Source organism: Diorhabda carinulata, chromosome 2, assembly GCF_026250575.1.
Source record: "Diorhabda carinulata isolate Delta chromosome 2, icDioCari1.1, whole genome shotgun sequence".
Classification (NCBI taxonomy): Eukaryota; Metazoa; Arthropoda; class Insecta; order Coleoptera; family Chrysomelidae; genus Diorhabda; species Diorhabda carinulata.
In genome coordinates this window covers 28,579,241-28,606,367 of record NC_079461.1, presented here as the reverse complement: position 1 = coordinate 28,606,367, position 27,127 = coordinate 28,579,241, and the positions used below count along the sequence as shown (strand labels likewise).

At 31.7% G+C, this 27,127-nt stretch overlaps 1 protein-coding gene across 1 annotated transcript in view; it reads left to right on the top strand.

The window, feature by feature from the left end:
• Window positions 1-27,127, top strand: part of LOC130902798 (E3 ubiquitin-protein ligase MIB1) — a 763,066-nt gene that overhangs the window by 709,022 nt on the left and 26,917 nt on the right. The gene's annotated exons all lie outside the window — the stretch shown is intronic.

The window sequence follows — 27,127 nt, the reverse complement described above, 5'->3', positions numbered from 1 at the left end:
AATAATTATATTATTAATAATTATAACTAAATTATATAAAATTACTGTTCATTTTCCACTACTTATATCTTGAAAAGTGTTTCCTCCTAACGTATCCCTATCTTAAATATCCATGATTAATAACACTGGCCTACACATTTTTTGTAAGAAAATTCAAACAATTATATTTATAATGCAACTACATAAACAAGAAAAAAGTAAGACTCTTAGCCAAATTTCGTCTCTGGAAGCCATATTTGAATAATATGCTGGGTACGGAACTTCAATACATTGATTTTAACTATGGTTTTCATTGACATTTGACGTGATGATTTATCTTAGTGAAAGAGATTTCATTTCTTGCATATATGGCTATTTCTTCATGATTATCTTTTTCATTCAGTACAATAATGAACACTAATAATCACCATTATATCTTCCTTTTCTAAATAGTCAATATGCCGGGTGTATCTCTAAATATAAAGGCGATAATCTTGTTAGTAGATTTTTGCGCTTTTGTTCGCTTCGAACTACTTTCGCCGACTCCATTGCACTCAGACGACTTCTGTTTCAATTTAATTCTATACTGGTGATTTTAGGTTTGATCCATGGTTACATATCGACGTAATTTTCCGTAGAAACATCTACACAGCGCTCCGAATCATCAATTCGTTTTTGTTTCAGATTCCTTGTAACGAACCTCGTGACTCATTTTACAATAATGTTTTCATTCTCAAGGAAACTATTACACCTTCGCGATGTTCACCATATCTTCAAATTTACTTTACAGGCTTTCATTATGATGTTCAGGACGAGGGAAGTTTTAAGATAGGCATGCGCTTGCCATATCTCAAAATGTAAGTAACAACCCTCGTATTAGATTTTCCAAAAGTAACTATTTTTAATCAGTGGTGCCATATCTCAAAGTTCAAATAGCAACCTTCGTATTTATGTTTTTCTTTCGTTAACCACTATCGATTTTTATACAATCAAGTTAAACTTCATCAAAGATTATGTATTTTTCCTGGAGGAAAGTCAAAATGATACTTTTCAATCCAGCCTTTACCTTAACGCTTTTTTTTCATTTTGCTTAAAATTTGTTCTTTGTTGAAGATGAAAATAAATATTATAATTAAGATATAGCAGCATATTTCAGATAGTATCAGTGTTTAGCCCCGATAACTTTTGATCAAACTACAAGTCGGAGTGAAGCAAGAGTCGATGATTCTTATTATAAAAAAAACATTAGTACAAAATGCCCAGAGACGTAAACATATACCCGCAAGTATAATTGTAATTCAAAAATAACTGTGAGGAAATCAATGTTATTTACACGACCAAAAAACGCTGTGTGATTATTTATTTAAAAATCTACATACACTCTTTGCGATAAAATATTCAGTTTAAGCTGCTATCTGAACTCTATATTTTACTCATATTATTTAAAAAACCTTCTAAAGCTACTGAATTTTTCTTTCTATATGGATCGTTTAAATTCTCTCTGTCTTAAAAATTCTAGACACAACTTCTAGTCTAAAATATGTAACGCTACTGGTTACCGAATGTTGGTATAATTCCCACTTGACACTGATGCACACATTTACCCTTAATATAAATTATTTTCCCATAGGAAGGACGAGAAGTCTCGAAAGAACAAAACATAAACAAATTTTGTGGTAGTTGTATCCCTCTAACTTTTTCTATTTGAAATTCACTTGTTCACAACGCAAAAAAATTAAGAGAATGTTATTATTGAAATGTACTGAAACAGAGTATCTCATTTTTAAAAACTTTCTTTTGATTTACTCCTCTATATGTTTTTAATCGTTGAATATTTATATTATTAAGTAATATTAGTAATTACCATCTATGCTACTCGACAGATGCCGATGACATTGTCCACTTGTAGATGTAGAAATTATACTTTTCTCTTCTTTCATTTAGTATAAATTTATTCAAAGAAAAACTACGTCTGATTTAATCAGTTCAATATTTATTTCTGCTGAAAATTATCCGCTCAATATTCTTAACGCATTAGTTAAAGTAGTAAAAGCTTCGTTTGCTTTTCAAATTTTTACAAAAAGAAACAGAAACGAAGAATTTCAAAATAAAGTGTTTTATAGCTTAATGTCTATACGTTTTGTAAACGCTCAAACCAATTCTGGAATCAGTTTTCCCACTTTCAAGCTATGTGGTTTCAAAAATCTTTAACAGCTTCTTCAGGTGATAAAAATCGCTGTCCATGCATCTTTTGTATGACAGTAAGGGACCAGAAGAAAGTCATTAGATAGTAAATATGCTGAATACAGTCATTGAGACATTAATTCGATCTCTTTCTCCTTCACACATTATTATATTGCAGTCTGGGATATCCTCACAGAGGCCTCTATCTGTCTGTAAGTCATATGCCGATATTTTTTATTTGTACAGCATCGATGTTTCTCGGAATAACAACCTATTTTGGCCGACATTCTGTTCTGACATATATCACTGGCGGATCTAGGACCATAACGAAATTCTGATAGAGCTTCAATATCAAAAGTTGCACGAGACGATTTAATGCATTTTTTAAAATCATAAAAACTTAATTTTCACTGCTGATTTCCATCCACAAACTTGCTTCGTTTAAAAATTGTCTATAACAAACATCAATGTTCACAAATGCAGTGTCCACAACTCATTGCGTTGGGCGTGCGTGAGTTTTACAAAAACTGTAGCGCTTAGAAAATTATGCAATATTAGCAATGTCAATCAGTCAAATTGATACGCCATGAACTCGAATGATTGGAAAAACAAAAACTCGGACTTCAAGGTTTTCTAGAACTGTCGAAAACGTAGACAGAGTTATTCGGTGAAAAGCCTGACTTTTCTATTTGGAAGTGTGCTGTTGCTTTCAACGTACATAGATCATAAAAAAAATTTGGGGTTGCACAAAATTCCGTTGGTGCAATAGCTGAAGCCTCATGATGCTGGTCTGAGGCTTAACTAAACTATGTTTGAACGCTTTCCAAAGTTTACCAAAATCTTGTTTTCAGATTAAACTCCTTTTCAACAAACACAAACATCAGAAATCCCTAAATCCGCCTAAAGAGACCGAATGGACTACGATGCCAGCGCGAGAAATTATAGAGCTTTACTTTTTGGGGACGAACAGTTATAGTGAATCCAGAGCGTTACGTGCAAATGTTAGACGACTTTATCGTGCATGTACTGCAAAATTCTGATGATTATAACCAAAGAACATGGTTCCAGCAGGAAGGAGCAACTCCACACACGTTTAATCGATTTCTGCCACTAGTTTGTGAAATTTTTTTCTGGTAAATTGGTCTCTAGGAAAGGTGACATAAGTTGGCCACAAATCAGTCCCGATTTAACTCCTATGGACTTCTTCCTATGGGGTTATGCCAAATCTAAAATTTAGCTCTCTGACCATTATAAACTATAGACTTTAAAATTTCTATAAATTGTATTAAGTCAAATGAAGGCACTCCATTTTTCTCTAGTCTGGGAATTGTTGCAATGATTATTTTAAAATTATTATTGATGAAGTTTTTGGTTTAATTCTGAATTAAGAAGAATTCGATACGCTGCTTTCATTGCACATCTAGATTTTTGATAAATTACTACACAACTTTTTCATCTGAGGAACATATATAAAATAAAATTAAACCATTTCAAACCACGTACACCACTGCGTTACTTCTGGCTCCGAAGGCAAGGAAACATCTGGAAGTGCCTCCTTGTATGTTTGCACTTTTAAAGGAGCTTCAATAAATACTTTTTTCATAGTATTAGTGAAATCATCAACCAGTGGGAACTGAAATACTTGTTCTCACTTTAACCACATATGTGACAACATCGGTAAATATTCAATAAAAATATGTGAGATTTCTCTACTTGAATCTACTATCAAATACATTATTTGTAATATATCTAACTTTTACTTTTTTAGAGCAACTGAGACCTGAGAAATGTTTCGTTGAAAAATGTTCACCTACTATGTTTCATCAACAACTATATGAATGAAATTATTTTCAAAGTCTTTTTTAATCTTTGTAATTATTTCTGTACAACATTTATCCACATTTTTTTTTATAGGTGAATTGTTTTCATCGGGAATTGACTTTTCACACTTATTTTTAAGGAACCTTGGGTTATTTAACGTATTTAAGGGTACGAGGATATATTGAAAAATTCTTAGCCTACTATAGAACCAAACAAAATTTCAATGTCAAAATATTTTAATACTCAACATATTCTCCTCTTAATTGGATACATTTATTACAGCGAACCTGCAACGTCTCTGGACCTTTCAAAAAAAAAAGTTCATACCTTCACGGCTTTTATTACCTCCTCGTTGGAAGAAAATTTACAACCTTTTAAACTTTTCTCCACTTGAGGAAAGAGATGATAGTCGGACGGAGCCAAATTTGGTGAATAAGAGGGGTGTTCTAGTAATTCAAATCCTAAATCACGAATTTTTTGTATGGTAACATGAGACTTGTGTCCTGCAAAATCAAAACTCCTTTGGATAGCTTAATTAAATTTGCATGTGTTTTGTTAAGAAAATTATAGTTGATATTGAAAATAATTGATAGGAAAGGAAAAAGAAAACGGTAAAAAGATTTCATCATCGGAACAAAATTATAATGATCAATTTTATGACGAACGGAATAAACTCGTTCTTCTGGAATTTGCTGTATTTCCTCAATCAATTCCTCATCAAGCAAATCTTCTAAATCTTGGAAAGCATCCATATTAAAGATTTAATTATTTTTATGACGAATATTACCAAAAATGAACTAATCAAACACATATAGGTATAATAAATAAACAAACCACTTTTTATGTAAAATATTTTAGGTTACGTTTCTACTAAACTCTTTAATTGACTGTTGAGACTGAATAACTTATTTGGCAATTAACTCGATTTATTCGGAGGTTTAATTTATCAGAAGGTGAGGAAACCGAATTTTTGGTTATTCAGTAAATAATAGTTAGTAGGGACTTTATTAGAAAGTGAAGAAACCCGGCCTAAGAATAGGTCACACTAAAAATGTAGATGTACAAAATGAAATCGAGACGGATACTTTTAGAAAGACAATGTAATGAATGTAATTTTCCAAGTAAAATGAAAACTCTACTAGGAAAGAATTGGGTCGTGTATAATATTTATAAGTATCTGTTAGATAAATCTTTAATTGATAATTTGTTTGTATACGAGGATGGTCCCAGAAGTACCTGGCCTGATCTAGAGATAGCAGTAGCTGCTTGAGAATGTTTCAAGTTTGAAGACGCCATGTAGTTTAGTATTTGTTTGACAGTCATCAAAATTGAATGTTTTCAGTGAATTTATAAACATGGGAAAAATTGGTCACCGTTATGTGATACAATATTTTTATTTGAAGGGCCTTAGCCCACGAATTAGATTCTACTTTGGGTGAGACTACTCCTTCGTTATTATCTGTGAAATGTGGTCGATCAAATTAAGTCTCCAGAAAATCCACAAAGCGGTACTGGATGATCGTCGACTGAAATTACGGAAGCCAGCAGCAGACAAAGTAGGCATTCCGTGCGGTATATCGCATTTTAACTGGAATTTTGTACATGAGGAAGCTGTGCGCAAGATGAGTGCCGCGTTTGCTCACAATGGAACAAAAACTGCGTCATGAAGATGTTTCCATCGATTGTTTCGTAATGTTTCATAGAAATAAAACCGTTTCATAACCATGGGTGAAATGTGGGTCCATCACTTTACACCCGAAATAAATAAACAATTAAAACAATGGAATGAAAAAGGAAGAACCGACGCCAAAGAAAGCAAAGACCGTTGCATCTGCAGATAATGTCGTGGCCTCGGTTTTTTGAGATGCGCGTGGGGTAATTTTCATTGCATATCTTGAAAAAGGAAAAACTCTCAACGGCGAGTATTATGCGAACTTATTGCAACGTTTGAGTAAAGAAATCAAGCAAAAACTGACGCATTGGCTAAGAAAAAAGTGTTGTTTCATTAAGACAATGCACCAGCTCACACATACGTTGTTGAAATAGCCAAAATTAACGAATTAAAGTTTGAATTGCTACCTACCAACCCTATCGGAATATTTTCTGTTTCCACACTTGAAAAAATGGGTCGGTGTTCAAAGATTTTCTAACAATGAAGAAGTGATGTCGGCAATTAATGGCATTTTGACGGTCCTTATCATAAAAAGGTTGTCAAATTTATCGTACATCGCTGAGAAAAATGTATGGATCTAGAAGAAGATTACGTTGAGAAATAAATATTTTTCTTTCCACAATTTTTGTGTTTTCTTTGTTCGGCCAGGTACTAAAGGCTAGTTGTTATGAAGTTTTAAAAATATGTAGTTGAAGCAATTATTTTATTTATCTCATTCTCAGGATTTTGCATTGAAATTAAAATGTCTCCTCGTGTACATATCATTCTATGTAGAACGTAGTAGCTCGCTTACTTATAATGCGGTCTACTTTCTGAGTTAAAATGTTATTAAACAAGTTATACATGAAATTTCGAAAAATTTGCATCAATTTTCATGGTAATATGCGAACATTAATAATTGAGAACATAATTTATAGACAGGTATAAATAAAGAACAAAGGAAAGGGATAATATTAGAGATTTCAGCCCATCGTACCTTTATTACTTCGAAAAGGTCAAAGTAGGTCGAGTTTGAAAGCTTGAGCTTCTATTGTGATGCGTAAGCAAAGCGGCAAATAAAATGCAAATCAATCTTCTACTTTATAGATTTGAAATTTTTTAAAGAATTAATTCGTGATAGGCATTTTATACTTTCAAGAAATAAATTGGTTCATGTTAAAGGGCGTGTGATTGAACAATCGTAACATTATTATACAGCTTAGCAAATAAAGTACCCATTGAATGAGAGTTTTATCAATTGTTTCTCATAATTTAGCAGTTGCCAAATGTCCCAAGTATAAAAATTACGTTTCACTTAGAAGATTAGTTTCAAATATGGAAAATTTAAAAGAAATTTTTGGCTCCAATGAAATCAATTAATTTTAAGTCATCCAATTGAAGTCAACCAATAAGTACAACATTATACTGACAGCACAGATGAGTTGTTTTCACTTTATCACGTTGCCATTAATTTCGATTTTGAAATATTTAATATTCCAAAATGATTTGGTTGTAATACTAACGAGAATATTATATATTATAATTATAGAATCACCTTTAAATGAATTATTTTTGAATTGTATTGTATTGTTTCTATAATTAGCAAAAAATTTTACTTTCTATCCGTATAACCCTCGAATAATTATAAATGTTCAAAAATTTTATAACATCTTTCTGAAGCTTGTTGTTTATAGGCTGTTTCCAAGCAACAAGCTTCTTTCGAACAATTAGCAATGTCTTTGGATTATTATTACTGAAAACAAAGGACGTAAAATAATTGCCAAGTTTTACGAACAAAATAAAGGTCTTAAGAAATCGTTTATGGTTAAATCCTTTTGTAAGAATGGGAGTTGCCATACAAATCATTTACGATATCTGTTGAGTTGATACAGGTATTTCGATTGAAAGAAAATCAGAATGGGGCAAAAAAGGAAAAAAATGCTTTGGTTGAAGCGGCTCACGGAAAACTGGAAGTCATTTTGCGAAAATTGACAGAAAATTCAAAATTGATAAGAAATATGCAAGCAACATTTTTAAGGACAGAAAATAAAAACTTTTTGTGACTACGAGTTTTCGCTCTATAAAGATTTATTATATTATTATCGACGATTAGCCATATTTTACTTTTGACAGGAGTGAAACGGCGAATAATGTCAGAAAGGGCGGGAAGTAAATTCAGTAAAATATTTCAAAAAACACAAAAAGTTAAACGTTAGTATAGTTGGCGATATCTTCTCATAGTTGTTCTTAAGCATACATTTGTACTTCTTGAAATTCTGTAACCGCCAATATATACAAAAAAAAATTTGTATATTTTGTATATTTTGAAGGCTGGGAAGCAACTACACATGAAGAATTTTGAGCGAAATTCGTCAAATGCCAGATTTAGTATTTCATAATTTAATGCAACATTTGAAACCAAAAATTAGGAAAGCTAACCGACTGGGTTTATATGACTGAATCAGCAGTCATATAAAATGTGTGTAATTATAGTGTATCCATCGTTTCATGCAAATAATTGAATTACTGATGTCTCCACGCCCATATTGCTAAAACTAATCATACGAAAAAATAATATATTTCTCATAGATATAAAACACATTTTCACCATTTAAAAAGTTACACACCTGTTTCGATATTTTTTATATATATTTTTTTATTCCCATATATTTTATCATCTGAATCATTAACTATTTTACATGGATGTAATTTTTTCCTGTATATATATTTCTGACAATTAGACAGTATTGGAAAATTGGCATAATATCACATATTTGATATCACAGCTTTCTAAAAAATGTCTCATATCTCAATATATCGGCAAAGGTAAACTGATGAAAATATTCCATGTATTATTATATAATACCTTTAGATCCTTAAAAATTATTTTTTGTTTAATTTGAAAATTAAACCTACGCTTTTACTTTTTGTCTATGATCTAGTTGTTTAACGGCACCAAAGATACTCATATTTCTATACTCATTTCATTTTTCTATAGAAATATGATTCGAATTTTATCTATTCCATACAAAAAACACCGTGAATTTGTTGCATCCTACAGTCGAAGTCCTTTTAAAATTTTATACATTAATAATAATATGACTAAAAAAATAATAAGAATACTAGAAAATTTACATAATATCCAATTTTATATGAACTAACCATCATTTAATATTGTTTTTAGTTAAATATATGTCGTCGGCGTGTTTTAACAAAAATTATTCCCCGAAGATTACAAATCCGAATACATCTATTACAAGAAAAAATGGATTTTAAACTTTGTAATTTTTTGTAATGAATATTTTGATCCTTTTTATACACAAGAACATTTCTATACACAGTTTCGTTTTTCACGACATATCGGCAACATTGCTCATATACGGTCCGCGACAATATCACTTTTTGTAATCACTTGATATACACAGGTATTCCACAAGGCACAATATTAGATCCATTGTTTTCTTGGAGGTAAAAAGCCCGCGATGCTCCATACTTCTTTACATTCCATAAGTTGAAAATTACTATGGGATAGTAAGGAAGTACGGAACTACGGAACTTGAGGGAATTAAATGAGTCCTTGGATAAGTTCTGAACTTGCCGGCTTCTGATCTGGGACTGACTTCACCACCCATGTTCACGCTTCTTAGGTAGCCTGCTGTCTAAAAATGGTGTCGTGCTTTGGATTGGTCGCCTACCCCTCTATCCAAATTTGTCTTTTCTTAAAATACATCTGGGATCTTTACGCTCTCCCCACTAGCCCTACCCGGGTAATTTTAGCCCATGTGGTAACACATGTGCGTGGCCTCCTAGGTTTACACTTGAGAAAAAAGATATGTTGCCACGTTCATTCATTTACGATACTCACAGATTTTTAATTTATTCAATTTTTATACTCTGATGTAAGTATATTCAATGTATGTGGTAGATATTTTCTAATTGATATACATACTTATTTATATACGGGGGTGATTTGATAATTAAATATTCATGATCACTAGAAATTATCGTATTGTTATTCATGCTTATTTTGTTGTAATTATTTGACTGTAGGGATCACAAAAATTCTGTTAGATGTATATGAAGGAGGCAATTGGAATGTCTATAAAAATAAGATGTTGTATATTTGTCAACAAAAATGGTTCTTTTAGTTTTTCATTTAAATATTTGGCAAACACTATATCTGCTTCAGTAGAACAATAAAAATTGAATAACAAGAGCTATTCTACGGAAGGGATAGGATGTTTCCCCACTCTTTAAACCGGTAAGATTGATATGGTATACGCTGAAATTTTCCAGGGATAGCTGGAAAATAGTACTAAATTATGAAGTAGAGAATAAAAAAGCACGTTATTGATCAATTTGTTAATAATCTCAACTATTTAAACATGGTAATATACTTCTGTTCACTTGTTGATGGTGCTCGTTTATAACGAATTTTGTTTTTTTTAGAACATATTCATTGATGAGATATGTTGTTATTATTTTTTGCTTAATTTAAATTCTTGTAACTAGCTCAATAGACAATCGTAGCAAACAAGATTTTCGTAATCATTACTTTATTTGATTAAATGTTAGTTTGTTCAAACAATGTCCTGAAAACCTCCAAAGTTTTTGCCTACTCCATTATGTACTCATTAAATTTCAAAATAATACACTTTAACAAATTTCATAGCCAAGCGAATGTCGGAACGGTGTCTTACAAACCAAAAATAATAGTGTCCGTTATTTGTTTACTTTATACGAGCCCATATTTATATTTTATCGTTTAGTGCGACAAGCTGAAACTTGTAAATATCGGTTTGTTTATTATTCTTTAATCCTGAATTATTTCTCCGGTGATTATAATTGTAGTTTAGTCCGAGTTAGCCCGGAGACACGCTAGAACGTGCTGTAATTAATACTTTTTGGACCACAATATATTTTTGTGAGGTTCGTATACATACGAATTGTTTTTGTTCTCGCATATTCAGACTTGGAAGTTTTCAAATGGGTAAAACCAAAGAACTATTGGTTGAAACTCGTGCATTAATCACAAGTCTTCATGTTTAAGGCCGTACCGTACCATTACCACCGAATTAGAAATAAAATAAATAAATATGCATCAACCAGGAACTTTGGTGATAGAAAATATTCTAGACTCGAAAAGCTGAAGATAAACGTATTGTATTGATCAGTAAGCCATATCGTCGATTTACCAGCCTACAAATAGCAGCTCAGATCAATGAATCTAGGGATCTGCCTTTGAATACTTCTACAGTGAAAAGGATATTGAGTAAATCTGTCCTCACAAAGGGATCTGCGGTTGTAGTAACCAACAAAATTAATGGGTATCTTTTGGAAAGAATCAGTGCATAAGTGAAATAAGAGATAATGAGAATAAATTGATAATTCTCAGTTACCTTTAGATACAATTTTCTCTCCACATGAAACAAGCGAATTCAAAAAATATATGTAAAAAGGTGGAAAACACGAAATAACCATCAAAGTATTGATTTAAACAATAATATCTTGGAAAATTTTTCCTTTCATTGGGTTTCGGAACACACTAGAGTTGGGAGAAATGGAATAGCAGTCAGATTTTCTAAAGTATTGGCGGATCCACCTTTTGTAGAACGAGAACTCTTCTGTGAAAACGGCTATAGGATAATAGAGACAACACTAGAAAAGGGAGTAGATAGAAAAAACCAATTCCTGAATTAATCTACAGTGATGTGTGAGGCAAAGATACTCCAAGGAATTTATAACCAAAGAAAATCTATTGAAGGCATTCATCTTAGAAAGAACAATAATAAAAAAAGTCTTGTTGGTGCCAGGTTTAGTAGAGCATTACACCTAGGAACGTATGAAATCGAAAATGAAGATCTTTAGCAACTAGATCCTTCTCATATCTTGAACTTTCCAATAAAAATTCTTTGGGTCGCAGTGTGTATAATTCTCTGAACTGTGGCTACGTACATATAATAGACCATACTCGTCAAAAACTTCCTAAAAGCAAATTCAAAGGTGCGAAATAATGATTTAATCCAATAACTTTCAAAAAATCGAGTGAAATTATCAAATGACATCGATTCGAATGGTATACTCTTCCAAATTACAAATGCAGTAATTTAAATGCGGCATCCATTGCTCTCCTCTTCTAGAAAACAAAGTTAAAGGCAACAATCATAACGAAATTTAAATCACAGACGCTAAAAAACGTATAAAAAAAGCTTCAGTAATTGATAATGGACATACCTTAGTTTGTTACAGTTTTGTACACAAAAATTTTATCTATTTTGTATATATAACTGGGTCAAAAGAAATATTTTACGAAGCTAACATTTATTTTCGCAAATAAATTTTATTAAATTACTGGATGAGTATTTTTTTCAGTTTATTCCTTAAATAACTATTACATATCCACTTAAAATCGTTGGATGACGACTGATGTAATAAAAATAAACTTTAACCGTAATTCCAGGTTGCCAATTTTACACACCTTCATTATATTTCATAATTTGAACATTGAATGTTGGCAATCTTTTTATACATCTATTAAAAAATGATGTTATCAGTTATTATATAACTTTTTTTAGACATTCTCAAGTTATTTGAAGATAATGAAATATATTTTTGCAAAATAAATATCGTTATACGTAATTAGTTCAAGATTTTATTTAGTTCGGTTGTGAACGAGGGTTGGTACTTAAATTTTGAGTTAGACAAAAACAAATACTTATTCAAAATTGGATAATGCTTTATGGTCTTCCAAAATATTTTCCATTAAGATCAATACATGCGTTTGAACCAAATATCAAAGCATTTTTTTCATTCCGATTGAGGTACTTCTAAAACATGTGATTTGAACGTGTCAATCGCTTCTTTAAGTGTGGAAAAACTTTGACCATGCAATTTATTTTTGATCTGCGGAAATGAGAAAATATCATTGAGTGTTAAACAAGGACTGTGCGGCAGATGAATCATCAATTCGATGTTTTGAATTCGCATTGTCGTGGTGGAGTATGATTCAAACACTTATTTCTACAATCTACATTGTTCTAATGGACGGTGGCGACATGTCCTTACTCCGAAAAAACAGGTGACCATTTGCTTCGAAGTGCTTCGTGTGAGAACAACTTTTGTTGGATTTGGCTCATCTTTGAAGACTCATACTGTCGATTGTTGTTTATTTCCGGGTTCATATGCATAGATTCATGATTTGTCGTCTGTAACGATCTTATAGACGTCTTTTTAAGTATCGCGATTGAATTTTTTCTTTGCACCAATCGACACGAGTTTTGTTTTGAGCGTTTGTCAATTTATGCGGTATCCAACGCGAACAAATCTTTTTACAGCCAAATGTTTAGGCAATATTGACTGTATGCAAATGGAAGTAATGTCCAATATGCCTCAATCTGATATAACAGCCGATTTTGAACGACTCTCATGAAATTCATCCTGTAGCGAAGTGCGACCATTATTGCACACTGATGTTAGTTCAAGTAGTTAGTCGAAAATTATAGAAAATTATCACAAGAAAATGTTTACAAATCAAATCCATTTATTGACCAAGGTGAATGTTTCAAGTATCTGTAAACAACTTAAATAGCTTCCTAAATTGAAGATTTTTCCTTTAATTGTTTATTTTAATGACACGGAACTAAGTTTCGCCGTTTTAGTTTATTAATAAATAATATCTTATGTTTTGAACGATAAGAATTTAACAAATTGTGTTTATTACATATATAATTTAGTTTATTTATAACTAGTTGCTAGTAATTGTTGAGAGGCAGTTGTCAAATTGTAGACTATGTAAAGCTCTTATTAAGTTAATAAATTATTGATTCTTATTTATTTGTGAGAAAGTTAGAATATTTAGTTTGAAAATTTATGCAAAATCATTAGTTGTTGACAATTGTAGTTTTAAATCAATAAGAAAAGACAAGTTAAGTCTCCAACAGATGTCTTGCAAATGTTGACCGAAAAAATTTTACTTAAGATTACGACAATATTTGTCAATGGGTACAATAAAAAGGTAATAAAAAAAGAAATCTTGAGAAGTATTAATCCCTAAATTTATGACAATATTCTATATTTATACAGGTAAATTCTCAATGAGCTGTGAATGAGAATTTTGGGAGAATATGAATTGTTTACAGAAACGAAAATAGGCTTATAACTATAAACTAATTTTCTTAACAGTAAATTTTATCTATTTATATAAATTTATTATACAAATATATGAACAAAAATATTATGTTCAACGATGAAAAATAATTTATTAGTGCTAGATGCTGAGAGATATCTAAATTTAGTTTTAAAAAACAAGAAAATGATTTATCAAGATATATTTTGATAAAAATATTTCTTGAACCTAATTTTTCATCAAAAGAGACCTTAAATCAAAATAAATGAAAATATATGAAACAAAAGAAAAAAGTCCATGTTAGGTGAATTATCATTTAGAAATAATTACGAATGATTCTTTTTTGATCTGATATTCCCTTGAATTTCTTATTGCACTGATATTTAGTTGATGGAGAATTTTCTCATGCCACGTGGCCCAGAAGTCCTGTACATGCTGCTGTTTTCACCTTCAACTTAGGATAAACCGTTAAACCGATAAACCAGAAAAATTAAAAATTCCTAAGGAAATTTGCTTCGTGCTCAGATAATAGTAGATGAAAATCATATGGTGGGAATAGATGACTAAAAGCAAAAATTATGCCTGAAAAATTTGTGACTTATGTCAGGAAACAGGTAGCAGTTATCAATGAAATTGTTAAAACAGATGACCATATTCGTTTAAAAGGAACAAGCCGACTTTTCACATTTTACATATAGTTTCATTGCTTTTGGAATCGGGACTCAAACACTCAAACACATCACGTCGAAAGGATGTGGAGCACTGCTGAATGTTTTAACAAAAATTAGAGATATTTATAATCTATCCGTATCTTATGAACAGTGATATGCTCACTGAAGATAAAAATTTCATTCACAACATATTGAATTATTTTTTTGTTATTCAGTACTTGAGGCTTGTTGTCTGTGAAGTTGTAGATCTCCTTCCATACCTTTCAAATTTGATTCTATTTCATTAAATATTAAAATTTTCGATTTAATTAATTCGAAATGATGTAATCACGCAAATAGTACTTCTGAGTGCTTCGCTGTAATTCGTTATCAAGGAAGAAATGTCATCTGTTGTCTTTATGTGTAATTTTTTGTCAATGTGAACAAAATTTAGGGTAACTCACTGATAATTTCTTGATTTCTTGATAACAGGAGCTGTAACAGCAGAAAACAAGGAAAAAAAGAACCTATGAGTTTTACTGAAGAACATAGAAGAATTAAAACCAATATACACCTGGATGGTTTTATTGAAATTGATAGTTTAGATAATAAAAAGAATATATATCAAAAATATTTTTACTACTTCTTCAATTTCAAGGTTCATGCGACCAAATCCAGAAGGTGATTGCTAGTATGATGATGGATCTTTCCTATTATCACAAAATTCCTTCAGCCCACCCCTTTCACTGAATTGAGTTTTTATTTTCTTTCTAAAATTTCAGTGAAGCTAGAAACTTGAAATACTGTAATTCTCGCAAAGGACTAACCAGGGCTATTTTTTCAATATTCCTTTTCATTTATACGGGGATGTAATTAACAACCCTTACTTTATTTCATATCAAAATTTTTTTTTCGGAAACGAAGTTTTACGTAATTCAAAATTCTTGTTTTATTTAAAAATGTTTTTTATTAATAAAAATTTTTCCCAAAAACAATAGCTGCAGAGAAAAAACATAAACAGCATAATTTATAATTTTTTTAATAAATTGAATGGAAAACAGTATAGATGTAAAATAGAATACGATTCATAATAAATGGTTAAAATTAATGGTTACTAATTTCACCCCCCTATAATGTAACAGAAATATTAAAATATCCGTGGTAAGTCCTTTCCGTGAGTTTCTATCATCATTGAAATTAAAAAAAAATGATAAAAACTCAATTTTAGTCATCACCTTTTTTAAGTTAGTTAGATAAATTATTGGGATTGATATTTTAAAAATATTAAGATATTTGACTAATATATTTCAGTATTCCCTCAATCCAGATCGTAAAAAAATAGATTTTTATGTCTCCATGTGATTTTGAAACATACATTTCAAGTTGTTTCAATAAAATTAAATTTGTTTTGAAGTGTATATTTTAGTATCTCGTTAAATGTCTTAGTCGTCATTAAAATAAATAGATTGAATTTATTTTAAACTCTAATACTCTAAAATTTTAAATTGATCATAATTTGATCTTTTGACGACATTACTATGGTTTACAAATTGATACTTGAACTGATTTTGACTAAATAATTTAGTTCTACTCAAATATTAACAACATGAGAGGTTACGATTGAACCTTGTATATGTCCCAATAGTTTTGGCACAAAATATTCAATAATATATTTTTGTAAGAAATAAATCTCTCATTACGTCTTGGATAATTTGAACGTCTATTTCGCCTATTATTCTAAAAATTCAACGCCGTAAGTCCAATTTTGGCTTGCAGCCCTCGATCGTACACTTTACGAGGTAAAAGTGCCCAAAAATTTTCGATTTGAAGGGACTGTGGTAAATTAAGGGGATATTCTTGCTTTGGTACAAAAGTCTGGTCAAAACGTGATGTTGATGTACAAAATCAAAGAATTTAGTGTGTCATTTTTGCGAATTTAAAAAAATAATAATAAAAAAACTAAATATAATCCACATACAGTTTTTTATTTTATTTGAAATATAAATTTGGAAAATCCATTTCTTAAAAAGAACATCATCCAGGTGTGTACCATCGCGCTGCATACGTTCCTCGAGTCTAGATCTCAAAATGGGAAAAACTCGCTGGCACATTGCGCGGGGAATAGCTGCTATTTCTTGTCGGATGTGGGTCTTCAACTGATTAAGCGTGACTGGGTTATTGGAGTAGACTCTACTTTTCAGATATCCTTACATAAAAAATCCGGTGGTGTTAAGTCCGGACTTCTAGGCGGCCATGCAATGTCACCTCGGCGAGATTCCCAGCAAACATCTGGTTTACGACCGCCAAAGAGGCATCTTGTTGAAACCATGTCGTACGATTATAGGCCTCAAATTGTTTTGAAAGAAATAGGGTACGATAATTTCGTGCGCTGATATGGCCGCCCAAACGGTTACTTTCGGTTAATGCAGAGGCTTTTGATGTTTTGCACGTAGGTTCTCTGCAGCCCAGTAACGGCAATTATGTCTATTGACATGCCCCCATTTAAGTGAAAATCGGCTTCGTCGGAGAAAAGAATATTGTTGAAACTCTGGAAGGGCTCCAACATTATTCCAACAAAAGTCGCGTTAAAATTAAATCATTTGGCTATAATTTCTGCACAAATTGAATTTTTTACGGGCGTAATTTCAGATCTTTCGACAAAATGCGACGTAAAGATGTTCTGGATACCACAAGTTCGGTTGATCGCTTGCGAGTCGATAGAACAGGATTACGTTGAAATGAAGCTCTAACTTGTTGAATTGTGTCTTTCGTTCTTGTTGATCTTGGGCGTCCCGTAGGCGTCTGATTGGGAGTCGCACCAGTAGCATCAAACTTTCTGACTAACGATTGAATAACACTTTCCCTCGGACACTGATTTATGTCATGTAATCAAAACTCACAAACATAACCTTCAAACGCAGAAGAGTTTTTAAAATCGTACGCTTTTCTGATCCACCCTGAATTTCAAAATCTACAGCTTCCCCTCTGAATGGACCCTCATGAAGTCTACTCCACGTGAGACCAGAACTTTGTCAGCTATTTTCGCTATTACTTCAAATTTTCTATTATTAGAGCATTCTTCTATATTATCCGTATAAAAACCATCATTTGCTTTCCAAATTGGCAAGTGTGAAGTTTTTTCTCATCATCCATAATAGTGACTTTCTCATTACGGAATACAATACTCTAACAACAAGACGGTTCTCTAACCTATAATGCGGATTTTGTTATTTCAATGAAGTTGATGAAGTTTTTCCTAACAGGTGAACTGATATTTATGATCTACAGCTTGACCTTCCAGCTCACCAGATTTAACAGCACTAGACTAACTTTTGAGGTGATTAATTTAATAGTTCTTTATTGTCAATTGTCATATTTAATGACCGTGATATTCTATACCATAACTAGGGACATCCAGTATATATATATATATATATATATATATATATATATATATATATATATATATATACATTACTGTATTGTCATTTCTTTTCTCATCATTTTTAATTCATAATTAACTACATAGAAATATTTAATTGCTGCTTTACAGTCCAAAAATTATCTTTTGTTCGAAAGGAAAAATAATTGTTTTTTCTTTTAATCTCGAAAAGGAGTATTTATAAAAGCGAAAAATCCATTTTCTCAGTTTTATTTTTTCAGCTTTCGTTTTTCCTTAATTTTTTCTTTGCTTTATCCACTATCTTACCAAGCATTAAAACAAAAGAAGGCGAGCCATAAATTTCGTACAGCATTTCCGCGATTATCTTTATCTTAATTGCGAGTTTAGCAAAATCCTGGCGAAAGGTCTTAAATTAAAGACTCCACTATTATCTTGACACATTTGGGTTGCCACATGTGACTTTTTCAGGAAATTACTCGTAATCGAAATAGAGTGGTGTCAATGAACAAAAATAGTGTTTGTGTTATATAAGGCTCAATACCAATTGAATGTTATGAAAATATTGTTTTAAAATTACTCAGGAGTCAATTTTACTGTAAGTACTAAAAATATGTACTTAGTATATACGGGTAAAGGACAATTGATTATTTGAATCTCAAGCACTCCTAATTATTTATTAGGATAGTTCACTTAATATTTTGAAGGCATAATTGAATTGATTGATAACACTATATCGAGGAAAAAGGAACAGACAAGGGAAAATAATTAGAAGACAGAATACAAGATATTCTTCTCAAAAAAACAAATGGTTTTCATGTTAATAATTGAAAATTTATTTGTATTTAATTTGAGAACATGACTTTACTTTTCTATGTAGAAGATGTGATCTATCTCAAAAAAGGACCTAATAATGCTTAAAACGTAAGGAAGTAAAGAAATTGATGATGACACTAGCTCATAATTTTGGGGATCTACATCAACAATTCAAAAATAATTTGTAGATATTGAATTTACACCGCAACTGTTTCCTTTGCTAAAACTATGTTATTAAATCAAATTTGAACAAACAATTCACAGCGACTATTATAAATATCGAGATTTATACAATTTTCGGTTGTGCATTGATTTCATTTTGAAATTAATTTAAAAATTTCATAAGAACAAACTTAAATTTTGAGATAGACAAAAATTTATAATTGGATATGGCTTTATTGTTTTTCAAAATATTCTCCATTAAGATTCATTCCTATTGAGGTATCTCCAAAACACGTGATATGAACGCATTAACCGTATCTTCAGGTGTAGAAAAACGTTGACCTCGCTAACTATTTTTGATCTGCAGGAATATGAGCAAATAATTGGGTAAAAAACAAGGTTTGTTCGGCGGATGACCCATGAATTCGATATTTTGACTACTCAAAAACGTTTTCGTTTAAGCTGTGGTAGAAAATTATTCGTCTTGTTTCGTACACTTTTGGCAAACCTTTGCTGGTGTACCATTCAGAATTTACCGTTCTACATTGCTGTAATGGAACGGTGGTGACATGTCCAGGTTTTAAAAGACCTTCCCGTAGCGAATTGCGACCACGAATTAATTCGGAAACGCAGCAAAACTCAGTGTGCAATAACCTAAGAACTATATCGATGTTACTTTGACTATAGCTGGATGTTAATACTTTTATTAAGGCCGCTTGACATAATGCAAGTGAAATTGTATGCAATTTCTTGCAAGGTTAAAATATTGCCCAGGTGGATATTGCAAGTTGCTTAACATTAAGCATGTCTCTTGACTTCACATCATGGCTACCACTAACATAAATTCTATAAGTTAAAGTAAACAAATTCCTCAAATTGTATCTAGTAAATAATGAACATAGCAAAACTGAGTAGAGTAAACAAGAAAAAAGAGGTGGATTACTGCCAATGATTATATCTGTTGGTGCCTTGCTGTTGAAGCTTGATGGACCGCTTGATTGTCAAGCCAAAAGTAACTAGATTTCTTCCTAGAATTGCATCTTGCACGCAATAAAAATGGCACCAAAACAATAATGTTGCATGTGTGAGGTCTTGCATGAAACAATCAGCTGAACTGCGCATGTCAAGCGGCCTTTATAGAAACGGCCAACGCAAGAAACCTGTTCAGGTCAAACAAATAAAAGCGAATTAAATATTTAGTAATTTTCTAATACAAAGGGGAAAGTATGTTCAATTTAAACAAAAAAACTGCCTTGATTCACAACCTATCATTCTCCTAGGTCATATGAGAGAATGAATGAACATATATATATAGTAAGATATAATAGATTAGATAATTGAGTGAAAAAAATGCTTGCTATGCATATTAAGAGTATGATATTTGTGACAATACGTTCAGCAACCGATTTGCATTTAAATGAAACGTGTCATTGTTATTTAAATTGAAACCTTTGTACTTCAGATATGTTTAAAAGACATTTTGTGTGATAAATAATTTTAAATAAATCTTGCAGCGCTACGCTATACAATATCCGTTGTTTTTTTTCACTATTTTGACAATCAATATGACAACTGACAGAATAGTCTAATACATTATGGAAACTTACCGTATCCATTTAATCACGTATAAACACGCGTCAAACTGTCTCCGTTCAACGATGTATTATTAACCAAACTAAAATCTGAACTTATAAACATTTAAATAATTTTAATGTATTTACGTACAACATTTTTGTGCGCTATTGCCAAGGTAAAGTCTCTACAATGTCTAACTAGCCGAAATAAAAATAAAAAGATGGCTACGAGAAATCTTCTAATCTATTTATAGACTTAAGTTTCTTGCGCACACTTTGTAATTAATACATCTATATTTACACCAAAGCGACGTTGAAGCGGTGTTGGTGGTACACTCGGAGATGGGCGTTTTCATTCTAAAACGGGATTGGCTATACTTATTCGGATAATATATTTTAATAATTATCTATGAAAAAAAGTTTTTCACTGTATACCGATCTGCCACTTCAATTATTTTACAAATAAAGATAAAACGTGAATGTAACATGAAATCAACAAAGTTTCCTTATAATGATTTTAAAAAATTTAGTATACAAAGCGAATAAAATATTCTCTATGTTTTCCAACGTATATTTGAATCGAATTATGTATAATTTGTCTCTGCTATTCTCCCGGCTAATAATCCAACGAATACAAAATTACATCTCTTCCGAAGAACGTGGCATCGGTAAACGTTTTTGTCGTTGTCGATATCTCTAATAGCGCGTTATTGCAAGGAGATAAACCTAATCCGCCGACCGGTTTCGATCTTGTTAGATCTCTTCAGAACTATTTAGTAAGTGTAATAAAAACTGATTTGCCCTATGCATAAGCTTAACGCATTCTTTACTTTTCTGAACCTTTACTTCAAGCCACCCGTTTCTTGCTGCTTAAGGACTGTATTTAAGTTATATTCTATTCATTAACCGTATAATTATAATAATCTGATAAAACTACATAGTTTCATCCTTAAAATTACTTCAACTGAGATATGCCACCACATCTTGTTCTATATAACAAGAGATTTGTACGTACCGTCTCATTGTTATACTTAAGACAATAGAAAAACAAATAAAATATTTATTATACAAAAAATAACAAAAAGTAAAATATATGATAGGCAAAGTTCATAGATTAATTCCTATTTGCATTAGGTTAAATATTATTATTGAATTAGAATAAATCTGTTTAAAAATAAAATGTGAATTTTGTATCTTTCATTGACAACGCCATTATTGTTTATATTGAACTTGAACATACTACACCGTAATTACCCGCATAAGTGGCTGCAACTCGTTCCAATTTCCATTTTAACGGAAGTAAATTTTCTTCAACTAAAATAACCATTACGCCGATGTATGGGGGTTGTAATTGATACTCTTTGACTCTAGTTTGTAATTATTCAAAGATTCCTTGTGCCATCGCGCCCAAAAATGTTGCTAGATCTGTAGAATTCGCTGCCAACAAGATAAACTGCAGCAGGGTGTATCACGTACCTAAATCGTTTTCCACATTATCTGTTAACTGTGCTCCCATTAGCAAGTGACCTGCGGTTATTGGTTTCAGATCCTTGGAATCTTTCGATAAGGGAAAAATCAGTTTTGAATGAAGACAAGCTCCAATGCATGTAAGCAATGTATAAACTTCATATCTTAGAGAAGCGTGTCCAACTATTCGGTCACTCCTCATATATCTGAAGGTAAGGGATGCAACCTCTACTTGTTCTATATTACAAGAGTTTTGTTCATTACCTTTTCCCCAGAATATCTCCAATGACATCTTTATGTGTTTGCCTCTGTCTTTTCTTGATTGTTCTATCTTATTCTACATTATAGTGACGTCTGAAATCACGTCAATTGTTGCCTGTATATTTTCTCTCAACTTTAAACGCTTCTCTTGTGGCTTCATTTCTTATTTTATCTATTCCAAACTATAATGTACTTTTACTGAAGCGCCTATGCTTCTTTTTCATATTTGGCATTATTTCCTATAGTTTTAAATGTCTGAAACTATTACCTTGTTCTAGATGGCTTCCTTCCGTCTTTCTTTTGGCAATTCTCGTCTTCTTTTCTTAGTGAGTGTGTAGTGCGAGAGCTTTACAGTCGCCTACAGCGCATGCCCACTTTCTTCTGCCCGCGTAGCGTCTGTACGGAGCGATCGGAGGTTGAAAAAGAACGTCCCTCGTATATACATATTTTAACAGCTGTTTCTATGCCAAATACAAATGTTGTAAATATCTCTTTATCAATCATACTAAGATATGTTAATAGCTCTCAAATTTTTTGAAATTCTATGTTTGTTTTGTTCACTTTTTTGAATATTCTTAAGTATCAATATTTTGTTTTCAAAAGTTATTGGAGTCATAGTATATTCTACTAGAGAAAAAAATTTTCTCACTAGCACAAAAGTGAAGGAGAAACATGTTAGAAATTTGTTATCAACAGTTATATTTTGGAAAGTATTCTCTGGTAGGTCGTTTTGGTTCAATAAATTCGCATTAATTGAAATAATGGCTGAGGTCGAAGTTGAAATAGATGGAGAAACGTATCGAGCATCCACAACATTGTTGTAGTCAGGTTCTAGTGGCAGTGGAAATTGAATCGATTCTACTACAGTTTTCGATATTTTCATTTTGTTAGCTATAGAAATATCGATATGGGATTGAAAACATTGCGGGATTTCCAAACATTATGGCGTTTGAGTGAAAAGACTGCTTCTGCACTAACTAAAATAATCGTAGGTGACCTTCGGAAACAGTGGTCTGTACATAATTAGGTAATTACAAGAATTTCGCTATATCTTTTCCTATGGTGCCAATTTGTTTCTTCCCATAAGTTGTTTTGTACTTGGCCATTTTGGTAAAAGTGTTCCAATTGTACAAGGTCGAATCTATATATTTCTAGCTTTTCCTATTCATGTGTTTAGAAGTAAATTATTACAAATATTGGGAGCTTTTTAAACAATATATGAAGGTCTATACAGGGCGAGTCGGGAGGAGCGCACCAAACTCTAGGAGTGTATTATACACGTGAAAATAATGTAAAAAAACTAATATGTTCTTATCCGATATTCATTTGTTTTCAAGTTAACAAATGAACAAATTATCACATAAAAATGTTCTTAATCAAAGCGTTCTTTCAATAAATGTTCAAAAATACCGCCATTGACTTCTAAACATTTTTTGCTTCGTCTACGAAGAGCGTTTGTTGCTCTCCCAATTGATTCATTTCGTTCTGCTTTAATATGGGCTGCAGTATTCTCAATTCGTCTAATCAGTGCATCCCGTGTGTCCACTTTTATTTTGTAGACTTCATTTCTCATCCAGCCCCATAAACAAAAATCTAGTGGTGTGAGGTCTGGAGATCTTGCAGGCCAATTAATGGGACCTCCACGACCAATCCAACGCCCTGGGAAACGTTCGTCCAAATGTTGCTTTACCTAAAATTCTGAACTGTTCGAGTATGAAAAATAACAACAACAACTATTACTGTTTGGAATAATAACAGCAATAATAATAGTGCAGTCTTTCAGACCTGTTGTTATGAAAACGTCGGCAAATGTTTTAATGTTAATTTCACATGCAACACTCTCACTCAGTGAGAAATTCATCTTTTCGAACGTATGGAAGGGAAAGGGAACTTTTCAAAACATTCTTAGAAACAATATATTTTTCAACTGTAACGGATCTAAATTTGAATTTTCCTATAATCATTTGTCTTTCGTCGTATCACGAATTTTGAATGAAATATCATTCGAAAGTGTGAAGGATATGTATATATTCCGATAGACGTGTTTAGAATGTAGTACTTTTCCATCTCTAGATAACATATCTCGTGTGCATTATTATTTAATATTTGTATTATGTAGACGCAAGATGTTGGATGTACTTCGTGAATGAGATCATAAAAGTGAAAATGTGACGGTTTTTATGGAAAAAATAATAATGGCGTTGCGTTGAAATATAGAACAAAAGTTATACAAAAATCAGAAATTAATCATAAAATGTTATTCAGACTCCGGTAGACGAGAAAACAACAGACGAGCTTTATATTATTTCATATAAGATCATTCCCAAACATTCTTTTTCGTGTAAAGAAAAGGATTTAAAGTGAATGTCTTTCGAAGTATAACATACCATGTGATACCTTTTACCCGGCTGATCCAAAAACACAACATTTTGACGTATTTAAATAAAAATTTATTTATTTATTGATCGTTTGATCATCTGGATCGAATTCATGTTTAACTACACTACGATAATTCAAGAAAACGATGAGGATCGCCCTTATTTAAGACCGACTTTGAGAGATCTACTCGACGTTGTCTTAAAACATCAATTAATAAATGTTAAATCGATCCATAAGAGATGTTAGGAGCCTCTGCTATCTCTTGGTTGCCATTACGACAATTTTTGAGCAGAATTTCCTCAACTTTTTTGTTATTATCGTTGACAGAGGTGAATAGGCCATTATTTTCACGACTTCACGACCTTCACTGGATGCTTTATGCCACTAAAATACTTGCGATTGTGAGAAAGTAGACTAGGAAAAACATTTTTGCAACATTCTTGTTGATTCCATAACCGTACTTCCATTCAACTTCTTTTCCATAGTCAATATCGCCAAAGAAACTTCATGGGATCAAACTTGCACCAGTCTGTGTCAAATTCGATCAGACCATGTATTCAATTCATGTAAACTAGTGATTCATATGAAAATCAACGTAATGGTCAAAGCGGACAACTGTGAACTCCAAATTTTACTAAGGAGAAAAAAATAATGTTTCCAAAACTATGCGCAAAAAAAAGAAACTTGAAAACTGAACCAACAGCTTTCTCCTTAATCATGATAACGCTCCATTTTCATTCACTAGATTTTGGTCGCTGGAAAAGGTACTCCATTCTACTCACCAGAATCAGTATCACGCGACTTCTTTCTCCGATCATAAAAAATATTCGTTAGTATAAATGCATTGCTAGACAAGGGCAGTGCTTTGAAGGAAATTAACCTAATTTTGATATTTTGTTAACACACCTTGTATTCATGATTATAGCAAATACTAGATGCACGATAAATTCAATGGAAAGTCTGTTGGAATTACCAATTTCCTCATAATAAAGAGGTCTGTATATTTTCGCTTTGGGATCATGATTTTGGTGACGATAAGTGCACATTTCCCTTCGCATTACAAAAAAACTTTGATTCACGGCTTTTCTCATCTTTTGACCATTTCTCCTAACAGTTTCCTCATAACAACAATATTTCTTTCCCTTCTTTTGATAATTCCAAATTTCCTTTCTTTTATAACTTGCTCATAGTCCAAACGGCGTGCAATTAATCGAATCCTCTCCGATAGACTTGTTATAATTTCTTATTTACACACATATGGAATACATTTTGGAACCGAATCAACAATCTACCAGGTATTGGGTCCGACGCATCTCTGAAAGAACTACGTTGCTTTTAGAGATTACACACGAGCGGGAGATGTCGGCTAAGCTCAATTCCAAACTTTGTATCCACTTAAATTTACAGCAGCCTTCGCTGCAGAGTAACTTCAACTATTTCTATTCAATATATGATTTTCAAGTTGTTAATCGATTTTTCATAATTGTGCTACCTTACGACATTACGAGAAATCTGAAAAAATTTGTTTTTAAATCAATAATTATCCATCCAAGAACATATTTGTTTGATTGCTTCAATTATAAAGAGAAAATAACACTAATAATCGAATCATAATTAAGGAATATGTCATTTATCACTGTCGTTTTTGAAAAAAATTGTTGGCAACCTTTACTATTACGATAATAGAATTCGTGAGTTTTGTTTTATTACTGATGTATGTAGTATATGCATATACCATAAGAATAATAAAGAAACATGCAACATCATTCATGTTTAATAAATTTTACACGATGTCATCACTAATGTAGCAAAAATTTACATATCCATTACAGCAAATGTATTTATTTTTCAACTAAAAATACCGAATTCTAAGAATACGAACCTCTAAAAAATACGACCAGCATTCAGATGCGATGCTTTCCTTTATTTTTAGTATCGTAAACGTTGAAAAGCAAAACAATAAACAGATGCAGTCCCCCGTGACTTTTAATTCCAAATTGCACCCGTTGAGAATGTCTATTTTCGTACCATTCCATTCATTATTCAGGGTTTGGAAGAAATTGGAATTTAGAAAATGATATCTTTTAAAAGTGATATAAATTTGAGGAATTGTTTTCTATAATTTAGTTTAATGGGCCGCCACAGCGCTGGTAATTGAAAATTACATAATAAATTACAATAGAATGGTCATACAATTGTTAGAATATATGTAGTAGGGTACTTCCATTTTTTAAAAAGTATTCATTTTTTTGTTCATTTTGTAAGCTCTTGATATGAAATAATGTCAGAAAGTAAAGTGAAAAAATAATTTTTAAATACGTAATTGAAAATCGCAAAAATTTCAAATTTTTAACTATATAAGAAAACGATTCTCGTTTGTTTTCAGTTGTGACGTCATAGGTTTAATAAAAACATTGAGCAGTTGTCTGCTTGATGATCACGAAGTTATCGTTGCCTGCAACGTAGCGGGTGCTGTTATAATACTGCTTTATTTTCTAGTTACGTATAAATGAAACAGTTTTTTTATGTATAAGAATAAAGTGATTAAAGCTTTTATAGGTTCAGTTCTTACATTATTACAAAAGAACGTACAAAATTAAAAGCATAATAAACTTATTACTATAAAATTTAAATCTTACTTACATTAAAATGATCCTG